Genomic DNA, 17,422 nt, shown 5'->3' on the forward strand with positions numbered 1-17,422 from the left:
GGGAGCTGGGATGTTCTCTTCCCAAGTGGCTTTGAACGGGTCTCCCCTCTGAGCCTTGGTTTCCCCACCTCTAGACTGGGTGTCAGCCCTGCTCCCCCAGGCCCTCTGAGTTTCAGGGCTTAGTCTCAGCCCCAGATCCGAGCCGGGAAGGGACGTCCCTGCCCACCACTGCCCTCTGGTGGGTACCCTGAAGATTGACAGCCCCCAGGCCCTGAGCACCAGGGCTCACCCCTGATGGCCACCACCCCCCCCCACCCGAGGGCACCCTCTCATGGTCCCCCCATTCCACAGATGGGAAACTGAGTGGTGAGCTGGTCTGTCCTGGGTTCTCAGTCACATAATAGCATGGATCATTTAAAAACAGACACATGCTGATTGCTGGCTGCTGCCCCCACTGCCCGGGCTCTGCTGGCTTGGTCCTGTCCTGTAGATCAGCACCCCTGGTCACTGGGAAAGCCCTTCTTTAGTGTGATGACAAGCTAGGAGATCACAGCAGGGTCCAAGGTCACATGCTGGTGGTGGGCTGCACTGGTCCCACATCCTAGACTTGAAATGAGCCTCCGTTGTCCCCTGCCTCGGTGGGGAGGCCCCTGCCCTCCAATGCCATACCTGTGGTCACTGCCAGCCTGCCAAGGTGGGCTCTGGCACTGAGTGTCTGCTCCTCAAGAAGAAGAAGACAGAACAGGGGCTTCCAGCTGCAGCCCTGGTTTGGGTCCTGCCTCCACCAGACACCAGAGAGTGATCTTGGACAGGTGAGCCTCACCTGTACCCAGGTGACAGGTGTGGAATTTGGGTAGAAACACAGACACCCACAGCCAGGACTCAGTGAGTTCATATCTGTAGAATGCAGATATGGCCCCACCCTCGGAAGCTCCTGGACCTATAGTCTTTCCCCACAGGTTGCCCCTTAAGGCACCCACCTTTAGAGGGGGTGTGGGGGAGAGTACGGGCCCTGACACTTCAGGCTGTATCTCCTTGAGTTGGACACTCATCCTCTCTTAGCCTCAGTTTCTCCATCTGAAAAACGGGCTCACACCTGAGTGAGCCTAGACCTGAAATCCTCCCTGTGGGCCTTCCCCGTGAACCTGCAGCCCCGCTGACACCCATGACCTCAGAAGAGACCTGGAGCCAGAGGCGCCCTGATTCCTGGCCCTTGAACACCATGAGGCGCGCCCTCCAGCCCCCATACACCCCGGGAAGATGACATGTGGGTAATGAGGGACCCAGGCGGTGAGGGACAGAGACTTTGGCACAGGCCCTTGCAAGTTCTCTGGGTCTGCTCTGCCGTTTGCTGGCTGCTGGTCGGCCTCGGGGAGGACACGTCATCTCTGTACCTTGGTTTCTTGTCTGCGAATTGCAGCTTGAAACCTCAGGGGCTGCTGGAGGGATTAAACGAGGTGGTCACGCAGAGTGAACGCAAACCCTCCCGTCGCTGCCATGCTGTGGAGGCTGCGTGTCGCAGTGGTTCGGCAGCTCTGTCACCGGTATTTCACACACCAGCAGGGCCACCTGTGGTAGGCAGGTTTCAGCGGAGCTTTCAGGCTAAGAGAGATTAGGAAGAAGGGCCTGGTGATCGACGTCCACAAATCAGGCAATGAAAGCCCCAGGGTCTGATCCACAATCCATCATGGGGAGGACGCAGGACTGGGCGGTGTTTTGTTCCACTGGGGTCTCCGTGAGTTGAGGGCTGACTTGACGATGGCTACAACAACAACAGGAACACCAGTGCACGTACACATAAAGCGCTTGGTGACATTAGCAGGCCCTGGAGAGCCGCTCCTTCTCTGAGGAAGGAGACGCAGGACAGCCTCCGGCCTGTTTGTCCACAACTTGGGAGAGCAGATGACAAGCAGGACCAGATTTTCCGGAAGAACAAGGACCAGCGTGATTGAAAAACTGCTGCGGCAGACCCCCTCTGTCCCAGCAGCTCACCGAAAGCCCCTGAGATCAGGGATCACAGACTTGAGGTGCTCCCACCCTGCGGATGGTGGGCTGTGCAGCCATGGGGGGCCATGCCTTCCCTGTGCCTGGGGTCCCAGCCGTGGATAACACTTGTCACCTCGGCGGGCCATGGCCCTGGCCTCATGTCCCCCCCAGCTCCTCCACCTGAGTGGAGGTGACCACCATGTCCCGGCATTATGGAATCAATCAATCAGTCAATCGGTCAATGCGTACAAAACCTCTGGCTCCTCCTTCAAGGAGCTTATCACCTGACTACCTCCAGGTCCTCCTCCCTGTCTGCACACCTTCCAGGCTGATATTATCACCCCCTGTCATGGAGCAGGAGAAGCCTAGCCACACAGCCGGCCAGGGGACCAGCTGGGCTGGAGCTAGGGTCTCTGACCCTGCCCAGTGCCCTCTCTTCAGGGGACCCAGGACACCCATTGTGGGCAGGGCTGTCTCCAGGTGGGGGCCCATGGGAGCCAGAGCCAGGCAAGGGTGGCGGCAGGGCTGGGCTGGCCAGGGTGTGATAGCCGCTGTCCCTCGCCTCTGGCTAGCCCCTGGGCACCTCTGCTCAGCCTCAGCTCTGCAGGCACAGGTGTGGGCTCCTTGCATTCCAGACCAGCCCTGCAGGGCACGTCAGCACCTCCTGCCCTCCTGCGCACACACTGTACTCCAGATGTGCCATGCTCCTAGGACACGGGGTGTGGACGGGGGCTGAGATGGGGTCCCAGCTCCGGGAGCCAGGCCAGGCCCCGCCCCGGCCACGGGGAGCACTCAGTTGTTGTCCTTGTTTTCAGTATTTTAAAAAAGAATTAATGTGCAGTGAACTTTACCGTTTTGTTGTGCAGGTCTGAGTTTTCACACCTGCACTGATTCGTGGAATTACACCACAAAATACAAGACAGTCCACCACACCCCCCAAGGCCTCAGCTGTGAACTCAGGGTCTTTGGTGGCAGGTGGCAGGCTGGTGAGGGTCAGGCCCCAGTCCTGATGGTTTCACACCGGCAGGTCAAGGCGGGTCCGCTCCTGACAGCTCTGGGCTGGCCAGCTTCAGGTGGGTCCAGCGTGGCCCCTTTGCCTGGTACCCCCATGTTCTCAGGGCCAGTCCTGGCGAGCAGCTGGGGGCGAGCCTGGGTGTCCAGGCCCCTTTCTCGAGAGCCCTCTCCTGTGTCTCCCTGACACCCAGAGGGTCCCACAAGGGCCCCTGTGACCAGTGTCAGCGATAGGGGAGGGATGAGGCCTGTGGCCTTCAAGACACTGAGAGCACTTGACAGGGGCAGGACTATTTCTGTGCCTTCCTGTGTGTCACCCCACTGATCTTCACGGCCACTGTGGGCTGCCTGCAATGACCCCACTTAAGGGTGAGAAGAGGCCCAGAGAGGGAAGGGGAGCCCGCAGTGACACCTCGGGCCCCCGCCCAGCCCTGAAAACCCACCTGCTGATTCAACACAAAGCTCAAGACTCCAGGCCCATTAGTCTCAGTTTTCTGTCTCTGTCTCTCTATCTCTCTCCTTCCCTCCTTATCTCTCTCTCTCTCTGTGTCTTGGTCACCTAGTGCTGCCATAGCAGAAACGGCACACATGGATGGCTTTAACAAAGAGAAGCTTATTCTCTCACAGTCTAGGGGGCTAGAAGTTCTAATTCAGGGCACCAGGTCCAGGGGAAGGCTACCTCTCTCCGTCAGCTCTGGGGGAAGGTCCTTGTCATCAATTTTCCCTTGACCTGGGAGCTTCTTTGTGCTGGAAGCCCAGGTCCAAACGACACGCTCCACTCCTGGCGCTGCTTTCTTGGTGAACGAGGCCCCTGACTCTCTGCTGGCTTCCCTTTCCTTTTATCTCTTGTAAGATAAAAAGTGGCGCAGGCCACACCTCAGGGAAACTCCCTTCACATTGATGTGACCTTAGGGAGCGTGTTACAATCCGATCCTAATCCTCTTTACTATAAAATTACAGTCGCAAAATGGAGGACAACCACACAATACTGTGAATCACAGCCTAACCAAGTTGACACGTATTTTGGGGGGACACAATTCAATCCATGACACTGTGTCTCAATATCTCTCTCTGTCTGTCTTTTTCTGTCTCTCTAGCTCTGCCTCAATATCTCTCTGTGTCTATTTCTTTGTCTCTCTCTCTATTTCTCTGTATGTCTCGCTCTCTGTTTTTGTGTCTCAGTATTTCTCCCTGTGCCTGTCTCATTCTATGTGTCTCTGTCTCTGTCCCTCTCTCTGTCTGTCTCTCTTACTGAGTGCAAGAAGGCAGATACGATGCTGTTTGGAGAGCAGGTCAGGTCACCCTCTATCACCAAGGATCCCCCCAGACCCTCCCATTGCCCATTCACAGCCTGGGAAGGGCTTCCAGAAAGGAACCACTGCGTTACCTGCTGTCCGGGGCACCTGGAACGGTCCTAGTGCTGAGCACCCGGGAGCATCGGGGAAAGAGCCCCGGGTGCGAGGCCGGGCATCACAGCTAGCACCTGTTTCCCTCTCCCGTCCCCCCAGCCCCTTCTTCTCCCATCGTCACAGCCTCTGACCCCTAACCTCAGAAGCCAAGGAGCGAAGTCGTGTCATTAAAGTCCTTGTTGAAATTGCCACCCCCTTTCCGTCCCTTTGTGTTGGATGTCGGCCAAGAGCGGTGTCTGCCCACCTGTTATTGTTGTTGCTGTTAGGTACTGCCAAGTCAGTTCCTACTCATAGCGACCCTGTGTACAGCGGAACGAAAAACAGTCCTGTCCTGCACCATCCTCACAATGGCTACGAGGATTGTTGGAGCCCATTGTTGCAGCCACTGGGTCAGTCCATCTCTTTGAGGGTCTACCTCTCTTTCACTGGCCCTTTATTTTACCAAGCTTGATGTCCTCCAGGGACTGGTCCTCCTGACGCGTCCAAAGTATACGAGATGAAGCCTCACCATTGTTGCGTCTAAGGCTCGCTGTTGCAGGCTGATGTAAAGGCTGGGGTGGGAGGAGGGTTAGCGCTTCCTTAGTAGTACGCTTGCAATTAGGTACGCCGCCACCAGGGGGCAGTGATGTAAAGAGAATGGTTGGCCTTGTCTTTGCACCTATAAGCCTGCCTTCCCTGAAGCACAGAATTCTGAAAAGTGTGGATGATGGCATATTTTCCCAAATACTACACTTTACTTTTCTGTTTTAAATATACCTCTTCACTAATATGACCAAGTTCCTTTTATGAAATCGTTGTTCATCACCTACTATGTGCCAGGCCTTCAGCATGTTCACAAGCACAAAGGGACAGAAGAGACGGCTGTGAGAAGCAGCCCTTTGGGACACACAGCCGTGATCGCTGTGGTTTGCACAGGACCCAGAGCAGCAGGTTTCCCAAGTCTCAGGTTGGGAACATCCAGCCCCTTCTCAGCAATTTGTTTTTTAATCCTGTGGACTCAGAAAGTTATGCAGTCGAACTTGTTCCTCTCTCTGCTTGAGCTGCTGGGATGCCCAGAGACAAGGAGGGGCTGGCCTGCTCACTGTCACAGCTGCAGGGGTGGCACTGACTTGGAGTGTGACCCGGCCCTGGCCGCCTCCTGTTCCTTTCCACATATTTTCCCTTAACCCAATTTCGTATCTACCACACGTCTGTCTGTCTGTCTCACTGTGGCGGCTTGCGCGTTGCTAGGATGCTGGGAGCTGTACCCCTGGCATTTCGAACACCAGCAGGGTCACCCGTGGTGGACAGGTTTCAGCACAGCTTCCAGAGTGAAGACAGACAGGCGAGGAAGAGCGGCCTGGCGATCTGCTTCTGAAAATCAGCCAGCGAAAACCCTGTGGATCACAACATAGTACCGTTCAGTACAGCTCTGGCTTTCTCTGTCTCTCTCTGTCCCTCCCTCTCTCTGTCTCTCCTTGACTTTCTGTCTCCCTCTCTCCGTCTCTCTTCATTTCTCTCTCTCACTTTCTTTCTCTCTTTTTCTCCCCCTTCCCCCTTCATTTCTCTGTCTCACACTCTCAGTGTCCCTTTCTCTCTGTCTCTCCTTGTCTTTCTTTTGGTCTCTCTGTCACTCTCTCCCTCTCTTCATTTTTCTCTCTCTCTCTGTCTCCCTCCATCTCTCTGTCTCCCTCCACCTCTCTGTCTCTCTTCATTTCCTTGTCTCTCTCTCTCTGATTCCTGTTTCTGCTTCACAGGTAGAAACTTTAATTCCAGGAAAGGCTCTTTGATCATCAAAAACTAAAAAAACCAAATCCATTTTGGCAAGTCGATCCTGGCTCATAGCAGCCCTATAGCACAGAGTAGAACTGCCCCCTAGGGTTTCCAAGGCTGTAATCTTTACGGAAGCAGACTGTCACATTTTTCCACTGTGGGTATGAACCACTGACCTCTCAGTTAACAGCCGAGTACTTAACCACTGCGCTACAAGGCCAAGCCCTGGAAGTGTGAGTCACTCCGAAATCAGGCCTGGACATTCCATTTCATTCCATCACTTTTCATGAACCATCTCTTGTGATTTTTCTGCGATGATGAAATGTTGCCAAGTCTCCAAGCCACTCAGTGTTAGCTGGACAGTTAAAGCTTTGGAAGACGCTTGGCTGTTATAGGGAATCAATGTGGGCAGAATTCAGGCCAGCACTGTCCCCTCCTCCCACCTGTCCAGGTCATCCAGGAGAGCCACAGGCATGAGGCTCAATGGGGCCTGCAGTAGCTGGAACACCCGGAGTGTGACTGGCCTCAGGGAGGGGTGGGCTCCAGATGTAACCTCACCCTCTTTTTTTCACCTGGTTTTATATGGTGTGGCTTTAAATTATTGGGCAGTCGGAGCAATCCCACAAGGAAATCATCCTTCTGACTGTGAAGTGGATCAATACCTGGGCTGTGTTTAGAGGTGAGGCAAGGACAGAGGAGGCTCCCCACTGCCGAGGCGGGCTGTCCGCCTTGGCACGTGTCTCTGTCCCCGTTTTCCACATCTGTTCTGGGCTGCAGGAGTTCTTACAACTGGTGGTCAGAGCAGATGCCTCCTTCAAGGTGGGCCCACCTTTCCAGGGAAGCAATTTGGGCAGAAGCCTCTGGTGACCTGGGGAAGATCAGAAACTTGGGGCCCGGGCTCAGAGAGAAGGGTGCTGCTTTTGGGGTGGTGTGTTGTGTTGAGAGGGGGTTTGTCCCTGGTTGCTTGCTGAGTCTCTCCTGGGCCCAGACACCCCCATGAGCTGGACCTTGGCTTCCCTGGAGGCCTGAGGTTTGGGGAGGGAGCGAGACCTAGAGTGATGTGGCCAAGAAGGACTTGGGACCAGGGTGTAGGGAGGCCCTGGCTTAGCCTGGGACGGGGGTGGGGGTCTCGAAGGAGGAAATATCCAGCAGAAACCCTGAGGATGGGCTTGGCCATCAGGTGAGAATGGGGAGTGGCATGCTGGGGCAGGGACAGCGTTCTCAGCAGCCCAAGGGGCAGTGACCAGGCCAGGTTTGGGGTCAGCAGGCCAGTAGGCATGTCCCTTAAGCCACGCATGCCATGCCTGAGACCCCAGCCCCTCAGCCTCCCCAGGGGCCTCCCTAATACCCCTTGGAGGGGGTGTCAGATTCAGGAAGGCACTGGGCCTAAGGCATGGCTCCCTCTCCACCGGGTTGGGGTCTCAGCTCCCCTGCTCAGCAATGATGTGTGATTGGGTTAGCTATTTACACTCTGTGCCTCAGTTTCCCCATCTGGAAGATGGATTGGATAATAAGCTGGGGCTTTGGAAAACTTATCCTGCAAGACCTGGGCTGGTGCTTCCCTCTCCAAGCTTGCAGGGTGGTGGACCGCAGTCCTGCTTCAGGGTCCTGGGAGGATTAAATCGATGGCTCATGTGAGTCCTTGGTCAGGAATAATGGGCAGAAGGTTTGGGTGGGTGAAGAGGTGTGATTGTTACGTTATGTGCCAACTTGGCCAGGCTCTGATTCTCAGTGGTTTGAAAGACACAGTGTAATCATCCTCCATTTTGTGATCTGATGTGAGCAGTCAATCAGCTGAAAGGGGAGTTTCCTTGGGGGTGGTCTGCACTCAATATATATGGATGTTCTGGCAAAGCTCACCCTCTCTTGATCCTGCATCCAACTTGTCATCTTCTGACCTCTGGTTCTTGGGACGTGAGCCAAGCAGCTGCTGTCTGACCTGCCAATTTTGGGTTCGTCAGCTCCTAGAACCACATGGTTCAGAAGAAGCCTCCAGCCTGATACCCGACCCACAGATTTAGGACTTGCCAGCCTCCACAACTGCGTGAGGCATTTCCTTGAAATAAATTTCTCTCTATAAATATTTATATATGCATACACTTGGCTGGTTTGCGAAGACAATGGGGCAACAGGGCCACTGCCTGGGCACCCACCTGGAAGGGGCCTCCAGATGAGCAAGATGGGGGTCCCCTGGGGTCACTTGATAAGCCCTGAGGGGAGGGGCTGGGTCACTGCTGGGGTAGAGGACAACGAAGGGGACGGGGGGGGCGCCAGGGCCCTGCTACCTCCTGCAGCCCTTTGTCACCACCCCACCGAGGCCCACTTCCACAGTATGCACTCTTGTGTGTGTGGTGAAAATGTACACAAGAAAACATACACCATCTCAACAGTTTCTACATGCACTGTTCAGTGACATTGATGACATCCTTCAAATTGTACAACCAATCTCGAGACCCTTTTCCAGATCATTCCACCACCTTGAACATGAACTCAGTGCCTCCAAAGACCCCCCTTCCCTTTCCCCTGCACTCGAGTAACCATTGATAATCTCCGGTCCCTGTGTTGTGGTTGCTGTTAGGTGCCATCGAGTTGGTTCCAGCTCATGGCGACCCTGTGCACAACAGAACGAAACACTGCCCAGTCCTGAGCCATCCTTACAACTGTTGTTATGCTTGCGCTCATTGTTGCAGCCCCTGTGTCAATCCACCTCATTGAGGGTCTTCCTCTTTTCCACTGACCCTGTACTCTGCCAAGCATGATGTCCTTCTCCAGGGACTGATCCCTCCTGACAACATGTCCAAAGTATGTAAGACGCAGTCTCGCCATCCTTGCTTCTAAGGAGCATTCTGGCTGCACTTCTTCCAAGACAGATTTGTTCATTCTTTTGGCAGTCCATGGTATATTCAACATTCTTCACCAACACCACAATTCAAAGGCGTCAGTTTTTTTTGGTCTTCCTTATTCATTGTGCAGCTTTCACGTGCATATGATGTGATTGAAGATACCATGGCTTGGGTCAGGTGCACCTTAGTCTTCAGGGTGACATTTTTGCTCAACACTTTAAAGAGGTCCTTTGCAGCAGATTTACCCAATGCAATGTGTCTTTTGATTTCTTGACTGCTGCTTCCATGGCTGTTGATTGTGGATCCAAATGAAATGAAATCCTTGACAACTTCAATCTTTTCTCTGTTTATCATGATGTTACTCATTGGTCCAGTTGTGAGGATTTTTGTTTTCTTTATGTTGAGGTGCAATCCGTACTGAAGGCTGTGGTCTTTGATCTTCATCAGTAAGTGCTTCAAGTCCTTTTCACTTTCAGCAAGCAAGGTTGTGTTATCTGCATAATGTAGGTTGTTAATGACTTCCTCCAATCCCCATGCCCTGTTCTTCTTCATACAGTCCACCTTCTCGTATTATTTGCCCAGAATACAGATTGAAGGTATGGTGGTAAAATACAACCCTGACACACACCTTTCCTGACTTTAAACCAATCCCCTTGTTCTGCCTGGACAACTGCCTCTTGATCTATGTAAAGGTTCCCCGGGAGCACAATTAGTTCGTCTGGAATTCCCATTTTTCGCAGTGTTATCCATAATTTGTTATGATCCACACAGTCGAATGCCTTTGCATACTCAATAAAACCCAGGTAAACTTTAAACATCCCTCTGGTATTCTCTGCTTTCAGCCAGGATCCATCTGACATCAGCAATGATATCCCTGGTTCCACTTCCTCTTCTGAAACCGGCCTGAATTTCTGGCAGTTCCCTGTCGATATACTGCTGCAGCCGTTTTTGAATGATCTTCAGCAAAATTTTGCTTGCATGTGATATTAATGATATTGTTCTATAATTTCCACATTTGGTTGGATCACCTTTTTGGGGAATAGGGATAAATATGGATCTTTTCCAGTCAGTTGGCCAGGAAGCTGTCTTCCATATTTCTTGACATAGACAAGCGAGCACCTCCAGTGCTGCATCCATTTGTTGAAACATCTCAATTGATATTCCATCAATTCCTGGAGCCTTGTTTTTCGCCAATGCCTTCAGAGCAGCTTGGACTTCTTCCTTCAGTACCATCAGTTCCTGATCATATGCCACCTCTTGAAATGGCTGAACATCGACTAATTCTTTTTGGTATAACTACTCTGTGTATTCCTTCTGTCTTCTTTTGAGGCTTTCTGCATCATCGTTTAATATTTTCCCCATAGAATCCTTCACTTTTGCAACTCTGGGCTTGAATTTTTTCTTCAGTTCTTTCAGCTTGAGAAACGCCGAGCGCGTTCTTCCTTTTGGTTTTCAATCTCCAGCTCTTTGCACATGTCATTATAATACTTTACTTTGTCTTCTCGAGAGGCCCTTTGAAATCTTCTGTTTAGCTCTTTTACTACTTCAATTCTTCCTTTTGCTTTAGCTGCTGGATGCTCAAGAGCAAGTTTCAGAGTCTCCTCTGACATCCACCTTGGTCTTTTCTTTCTTTCCTGTCTTTTCAGTGACCTCTTGCTTTCTTCATGGATGATGTCCTTGATGTCATTCCACAACTCATCTGGTCTTGGATCACCAGTGTTCAGTGTGTCAAATCTATTCTTGAGATGGTCTCTAAATTCAGGTGGGATAAACTCAAGGTCATATTTTGGCTCTGGTGGACTTGCTCTGATTTTCTTCAGTTTCAGCTTGAACTTCCATATGAGCAATTGATGGTCTGTTCCACAGTTGGCCCCTGGCCTTGTTCTAACTGATGATATTGAGCTTTTTATCATCTCTTTCCACAGATGTAGTCAATTTGATTTCTGTGTGTTCCATCTGGTGAGGTCCGTGCATATGGTCACCGTTTATGTTGGTGAAAGAAGGTATTTGCAATGAAGAAGTCGTTGGTCTTGCAAAATTCTATCATTCTATCTCCAGCACTGTTTCTATCACCAAGGCCATATTTTCCAACTACTGATCCTTCTTCTTTGTTTCCAACTTTCGCATTAAAATCACCAGTAATTATCAATGCATCTTGATTGCATGTTCAGTCAATTTCAGACTGTAGTAGCTGATAAAAATCTTCTATTTCTTCATCTTTGGCCCTAGTGGCTGGTGCATAAATTTGAATAATAGTCGTATTAACTGGTCTTCCTTGTAGGCGTATGGGTATTATCCTATCACTGACGGCATTGTACTTCAGGATACATCTTGAAATGTTCTTTTTGATGATGAATGCAACACCATTCCTCTTCAAGGTGTCATTCCCAGCATAGTAGACTATATGATTGTCTGATTCAAAATGGCCAATACCAGTCCATCTCAGCTCACTAACGCCTAGGATATCGATGTTTATGCGTTCCATTTCATTTTCGACGATTCCCAATTTTCCTAGATTCATACTTTGTACATTTCAGGTTCCGATTATTAATAAATGTTTGCAGCTGTTTCTTCTCATTTTGAGTCCTGCCACATCAGCAAATGAAGGTCCCGAAAGCTTGACTCCATCCACGTCATTAAGGTCGACTCTACTTTGAGGAGGCAGCTCTTCCCCAGTCATCTTTTGAGTGCCTTCCAGCATGGGGGGCTCATCTTTCAGCACTATATCAGACAATGTTCTGCTGCTATTCATAAGGTTTTCACTGGCTAATGCTTGTTCCTGTGTGTTTGCTTATTTCAAAGATGTGAGATCACACACTGTCCTTTGGTGTAGGACCTCTTCACTAGGAACCAGTTTTTCAAGGTTCATCCCTGTCGTAGCCTGTGCCACGACTTCATTTCTCTTGATGGCTGAGCTGTATCGCATTGTGTAGATGCTACCACATCTGTTTATCCATTCATCTGCTGATGGGCACTGGGGCTGTTTCTATCTTTCCATCTTTTGGTTCTGGTGAAAAGTGTTGCAATGAACACTGGCGTACAGGTTTCTGCTGGCGTTCCTGCTTTCACTTGTTCTGAGCGTGTACCTAGGATTGGGATTGCTGGGTCCTCAAGGTGCACTTTTAATCAACATGTAAAGGGCCTTGGTTTGCCTGTTGGCCTGTCCGGGGCCTCCTGTGCCAAGGAACCCCACACTCAAAGCCCTCTGACACCCTCGACCTCAGGACTCAGTGACACTGTGGCCCCTCGACCACCAGGCCTGAGGGAAAGGCAGGTGGCAGCATGTTTCTGTGATGAACCGCATGTATGTTTTCCTCAGTAGAACAGTGCTGGCTCATTAAAGGGTGGTCGAATGAATGAATGAACAAAGGAAATGCACATGAAAAAAGGCAGGAGGCTCCAAGGGGAGGGGATGGCATATCGTCCTCCCAGTCTGTTTCAGGAGCAGTGATTACAACCAGAAGCATCACTGCCTTTGTGCCAGGCACTCTGCTGTGCTTCACTTGTGTGAACTCACCACCTCCACCAACAGCCTTGTGGGATGGGCTGTGCTGTTTGAAGGAGGGGGAAGCTGAGGCACAGAGAAGGTAAGCAAGGCACCCAGGGACACACGCCCCCACAGGTGGCTGGAGCATGAGGGGGACTGTGAACAAAAGCCTGTCTCAATCAATCCAAATCAACCAGCACCTCTTCCTTGAGTGTTATCTCCATAAGCACCAAGCCAGAAGGGAAGGCCCCCCTGCCCTGCCCCACCTACCTGGAGTTAACCTTCTTGGGCAATCAATGGGGCGAGAATAGGAGGAAGTGGTGGGCAAGGTCACAGGGGACCTGGGCCAAGTCCCACTGTGGCCACCAGCTTGCTGGGTAGCTTTGGGCAGGGTCTCCTGGGCCTTAGCTCCTCCCTCTCCCATGAGAAGAGGTCTGGAACCATGACCCAGAGTCCTTTCAGGCTGAGAACTGCAGTGATTCCATCTGCAGGGCCCACTCAGTGGCAGGCTGGCTCCACAGGAGGCCTGGGGTGGCCACAGCCTGTGGACCAGCAGGATACAGGATGCCACCTGACTCTCAGGGACACGCAGGGAGCAAGTGCCCCATGAACCTTGGTTTCTCCTCGGCCCCTCTGCCCTCCTTTGCAGATGGAGCAAAGGAAATCATGGAGCAGCTCAGCAGGCCGCCTTAGGACCCTGGGGATGTGGTGGACGTGGGGGTTCATGCTGCTGCCCAGGAAGAAGCAGAGGGTGGGAGGGGGAGCTGGTCAGCTTCACCCAGAGCTCCACCATTGGGGGTGTCACTGCCTCACAGGGTGGCAGCCCAGAGAGGCCTGTGGTCAGGGTCAGCATGAAGCTCAATGTCCCCCAGCTGGCCCCCCGCTTCTTTTCTCCATTTAGCCCACAGGTATCTGTGGAGTGGCTGCTCTGTGCCATGCCCTGTGTAGGGCACTGAGAATATTGATGATAATAATAGTATCAAAGACACAGTCTTAGTCTCTCGGTGCTGCTAGTGCAGAAATACCACAAGTGGGTGGCTTTAAAGAACAGAAGTTTATTTCCTCACAGTTCAGAAGGTTAGAACTCAGGGTACCAGCTGTTGACGTCAGCTCTGAGAAAGGTCTTTGTCTCTTCAGCTCCTGCTCCTCAGTTCCTTGCAACATCCACCTGGGGTTCATCTCCCCCTCTGTTCCTGCTTCCTTCTCTGTGCCTCATCTGCTCTTTTATATTTCAAAGGTGATTGGCTTAAAACACACCCTACACTGATGTGGTCTCATTAACATAACAAAGAGTCCTATCCCCAAATGGGATCACATCCACAGCTACGGGGGTTTAAGATTTACAACACATATTTTGGGGGACACAATTCAATCTGTAACAGACACATATCAATTGCTGACGAATACCAGGCCAGGGCACCCATCAGCTTATGCCATCCTGGGAGCCATCCTAGCAGGTGGGGACCGCTGTTGGGTCTTTCCAATGACAAAGACTGAGGCACCCGGGCTAAGTACTTGCACCACCAAAAGGAGAAGCCAGGTGCCCAGGGGCAGGCAGACCCCGGGCCCACTATGCCCCACTACTGCCGGGCGGTGGACATGGCAGGGAGGTCTCTGCCCTGACCAGGACCAAGGGTTCAGATTGAAGGCTCCCAGACAATGGTAACTCCTTCAGAAGGGAGGGACTTATCACTCCACTGGGACGGAAGGGGGAGCTGGGTTGGACAGGCCATGGCCCCCACAAGTGCTCTGTGGGTTACATCACACTGTGTTCTGGGCAGAGGGCCCCAGGGGGCAGGCATCGGGGCTCTGCAGGTGCAGACATCACCGGCCCGACCAGCCTCCCCGGGTCCCCAGGTGCAGGCCAGGGTGAGCGGCCTCGAGTGGCTGGTTCTGCAGAGTTTGGCCATCCCCAGAGCCATGGTGTCTCTGGTCTCGGGTTCCCGCCCCTCTCCTGCTAGATGGTTGCTGAGGCCCAGGGAGAACACGGCTCCTGGCTCTGCTCCTGGGTCACGTATCCCATGTTCTGTGCCCTGCCTCCTGCCGACTGCACCCTGAAAACAGCCAAGCCTCAGAGCTCCCACGCAGCGCCAGGTCCCGGAGGCTCGGCCCCCTAAATGCTCCTCCAGGCCCCAACCCTCTGCATCCCCCTCGCCTGCTCTCCCCTGTTCAGGCCTCGGCCACCTGTCACCCCCGGGCGTAGTGGGGTCGCCAGCCCCTTCGCCCCTGACCCCCACCCCGGGGCCTTCCCTCTGTACCCGGATCCACCCTCCGTGCCAGCGCTTGACGTCAGCGGGGAGTCGGGCACCGGGGGGCTGGGCCCTGGACCGCGACGCCGAGCGCCACCCCCTCCCCGGCCGGTCGCCAGGAGCCTCGGCCCAGGCCCCACCTGTGCCACCGGGTCGCGCGCTGCCGCGAATCCTGCCCGCCCTCGGCCTCAGTTTCCCCCTCTGTAAGCGGGGACAAAGGGCGTTGACCCCGGCGGCCTCCAAGGCCCCCGGCAGCCCCAGGAGAGCGGCACAAGCTCGCTTCTCCCTCCGCCGCCCCCTCGCGAGGCCCGAGCCCGGGGAGCGGCCACAGCCAGGCCGCGGTGACAGCTCTGCCGAGACGCGGGAGCGCGGGCGCAAGGCCGCAGCGGGCGCCGGCCTCCTGCGCCTGCGCGGGCCGCGGGGCCTGCTGGGACTCGTAGTCCTGGGGGGCGGACGGCCGCGAGCCCCAGGCGGAGCTGCGGGGGCGCGGTGCCTACACTTCCCAGGGTGGACCGCCAGGGCTCCTCGGGGCGTGGCCGGCAGGGGGCGTGGCCGGTCGGCGGGGGCGTGGCCGGCGGGCGGGCGGGGCGTGGCCTCGGCCTGGCTGCTGCGGGATGCGGGGCGCGCGCGGATGCTGCGGGGAGCCGGCGGGCGGACCCCGGGACGGACGGACGGACTGGCCGACCTGCGGGCTCGGCGCCTGGGGCCTGGGGCGGCGGGCGGGCGGACGGCTGCGACGCTGAGGCCGGCGCCGCGATGAGCGCAGGTGAGCGCGGGTCCCTGGCTGCGGGGGCGGGGGCGCGGGCGCACCTGCGGGGCGGGGACCTGGCTCCACCGGCCTCGGCCCCGGGGCTCCACCGGCCTCGGCCCCGGGGCTCCTCCACCTGGGCCCCGGGGCTCCTCCACCTGGGCCCCGGGGCTCCACCGGCCTCGGCCCCGGGGCTCCACCGGCCTCGGCCCCGGGGCTCCTCCACCTGGGCCCCGGGGCTCCTCCACCTGGGCCCCGGGGCTCCTCCACCTGGGCCCCGGGGCTCCACCGGCCTCGGCCCCGGGGCTCCACCGGCCTCGGCCCCGGGGCTCCTCCGGCCTCGGCCCCGGGGCTTCGCCGCCCGAGGCTCCGCGCAGCCCGAGACCCTGCCCCCGGGCACCCGCTCCGCGCCGGCTGTCTGCACCGGGCTCGGGAGGCCGGGCGCCCCGCTGCAGAGAGCGCCCGTGGGCCGGGCTAGGGTCCCGGGGCCGCCGCGCCGTCGCCAACCGAGGCGTCCTGACCTGCGGGCTTTGAGGCTCACGCGGCGCTGGGCTGGGGGCGTCGCCCGCGGCAGATTTGGGGGCGCGGGGCCGTGTGTGTGTCAGGGCGGCCCGCGGCTCCGCGCTGCCGCTCCAGCCCTCCCTGAGCTCCCCACCGCCTCTCCCTCCGCGCCCGGGTCCTGGGGCTGCTGTATGACGCCTGCAAATCCCACGTCGCCGCCGCCCAGCCGCGCCAGCTCTGTTGGGGAAACTGAGTCCTGGCCTGGGAGGCGCCGCGAACCCGAGCCTGAAGCGCAGCCTGAGGGTCCCCCGTATCCGGAGCCTCCCTGGGCCGGGCACTGGGCCTAGAGCGTGTGGGCCCATTCCCTGGCAGGGAGGGGCCACTACCGCATTTTCCAGGTCGCGACAGGCGCTCAAGGGGCTGGAGTCACTTGCTGGGCGCAGCATCGGGCCGGGGAGTCAAGCCGACTCCTGTGCTCTTGCCTCTGGGCCTGTCCCCCACTGACTGCAGTATGGCCCTCGGCCACGGTGCAGAAAGAAATCGGGGACAGCGATTCCCTGGGGGGCTGGGGAGGGAGTGCATTTAGCCGGTGCTTAGTGTGCGCTCTGGGCCTGGGGGAGGGGGCATGTTCTGGGGCCTCCTCCCAAGGGGTCAGTTCCCTCCCCCTCCTGGACCAAGGGAAGAGGGATAGTGCTTGCGGTCAGGGTTGGGAGTGTGGTGAGAGCAAGTGGCAGGTGGTCGGAGGAGGATTCCTCCGGAACAGTCTTCTGAAATGGCCAACCTGTTATCTGGGGGTGGCTGGAAGCTGGGCACCCCAGGCTTGGCAGAACCTCCACCCCATGTATTTAACGGTAGGTGGGGATAATGGGTGGGTGCACACAGGGTAATTTTATGTTTTCCGTGACAGTAATTGATGCCCTTGGTAATCAGGAAAAGCTGCTGTGGTGGCAGCCCCTGTCTCTGGCATTTGTGGCTAGGCTTGTCCAGGGAGAAGGGTGTGGGCACTGGGGGCCGTTGGGGTCCTGGGTGGAAAGTGCAGGGGGACTGGAGGTTGGGGCATAGTGTCTGCCTGGTGGTCTTGGCCAATCATGGCACTTCCGGAGCTTGGCCGTGTAAAATGGGCATGGTGACGGTGAATACCCAGAGGATGTGAGATATGAGTGCTCAGAAGCTTGCGATGGTCCTGTAAGATGTACAAGTCTACCTTGTGCGTTAACCCACCCCTCGACACCGGCAGTGAGGTATTCTTCCCACCTTCCCACCTGTCACTAACGCTCCAGACAACCCCCGGCATACAGTAATTTCCACCCCTAATCTCATTGTGTGACTCTGAAGTCATCTGGCAGGTCAGAGCTTCCATCACAAACAAGGGCAGGTCCCTGCGGTGTCCCCAGGGACAACTGCCATCATTGCAGAGCTCTGGGCTTTGCTTGGTCCTGCCAGCAGCTGTGCAGATGGGACTGCAGGTGCCCGGGGCTCCTGTTCAAGGCCCTCTG

General features: G+C 55.5%; 1 long non-coding RNA gene across 1 annotated transcript; it reads right to left on the reverse strand.

Annotated features, from left to right (window-relative positions):
• Window positions 1–14,327: 14,327 nt before the first annotated feature.
• On the reverse strand, window positions 14,328–14,957 carry LOC135231468 (uncharacterized). The gene is made up of 2 exons (XR_010322178.1): window positions 14,818–14,957; window positions 14,328–14,482 (listed from the first exon to the last, which is right to left on the reverse strand). It is a non-coding gene; the product is annotated as an uncharacterized LOC135231468 (long non-coding RNA).
• Between the last annotated feature and the right edge of the window lie 2,465 nt (window positions 14,958–17,422).

Source organism: Loxodonta africana, chromosome 5 (genome assembly GCF_030014295.1).
Source record: "Loxodonta africana isolate mLoxAfr1 chromosome 5, mLoxAfr1.hap2, whole genome shotgun sequence".
Lineage (NCBI taxonomy): Eukaryota > Metazoa > Chordata > Mammalia > Proboscidea > Elephantidae > Loxodonta > Loxodonta africana.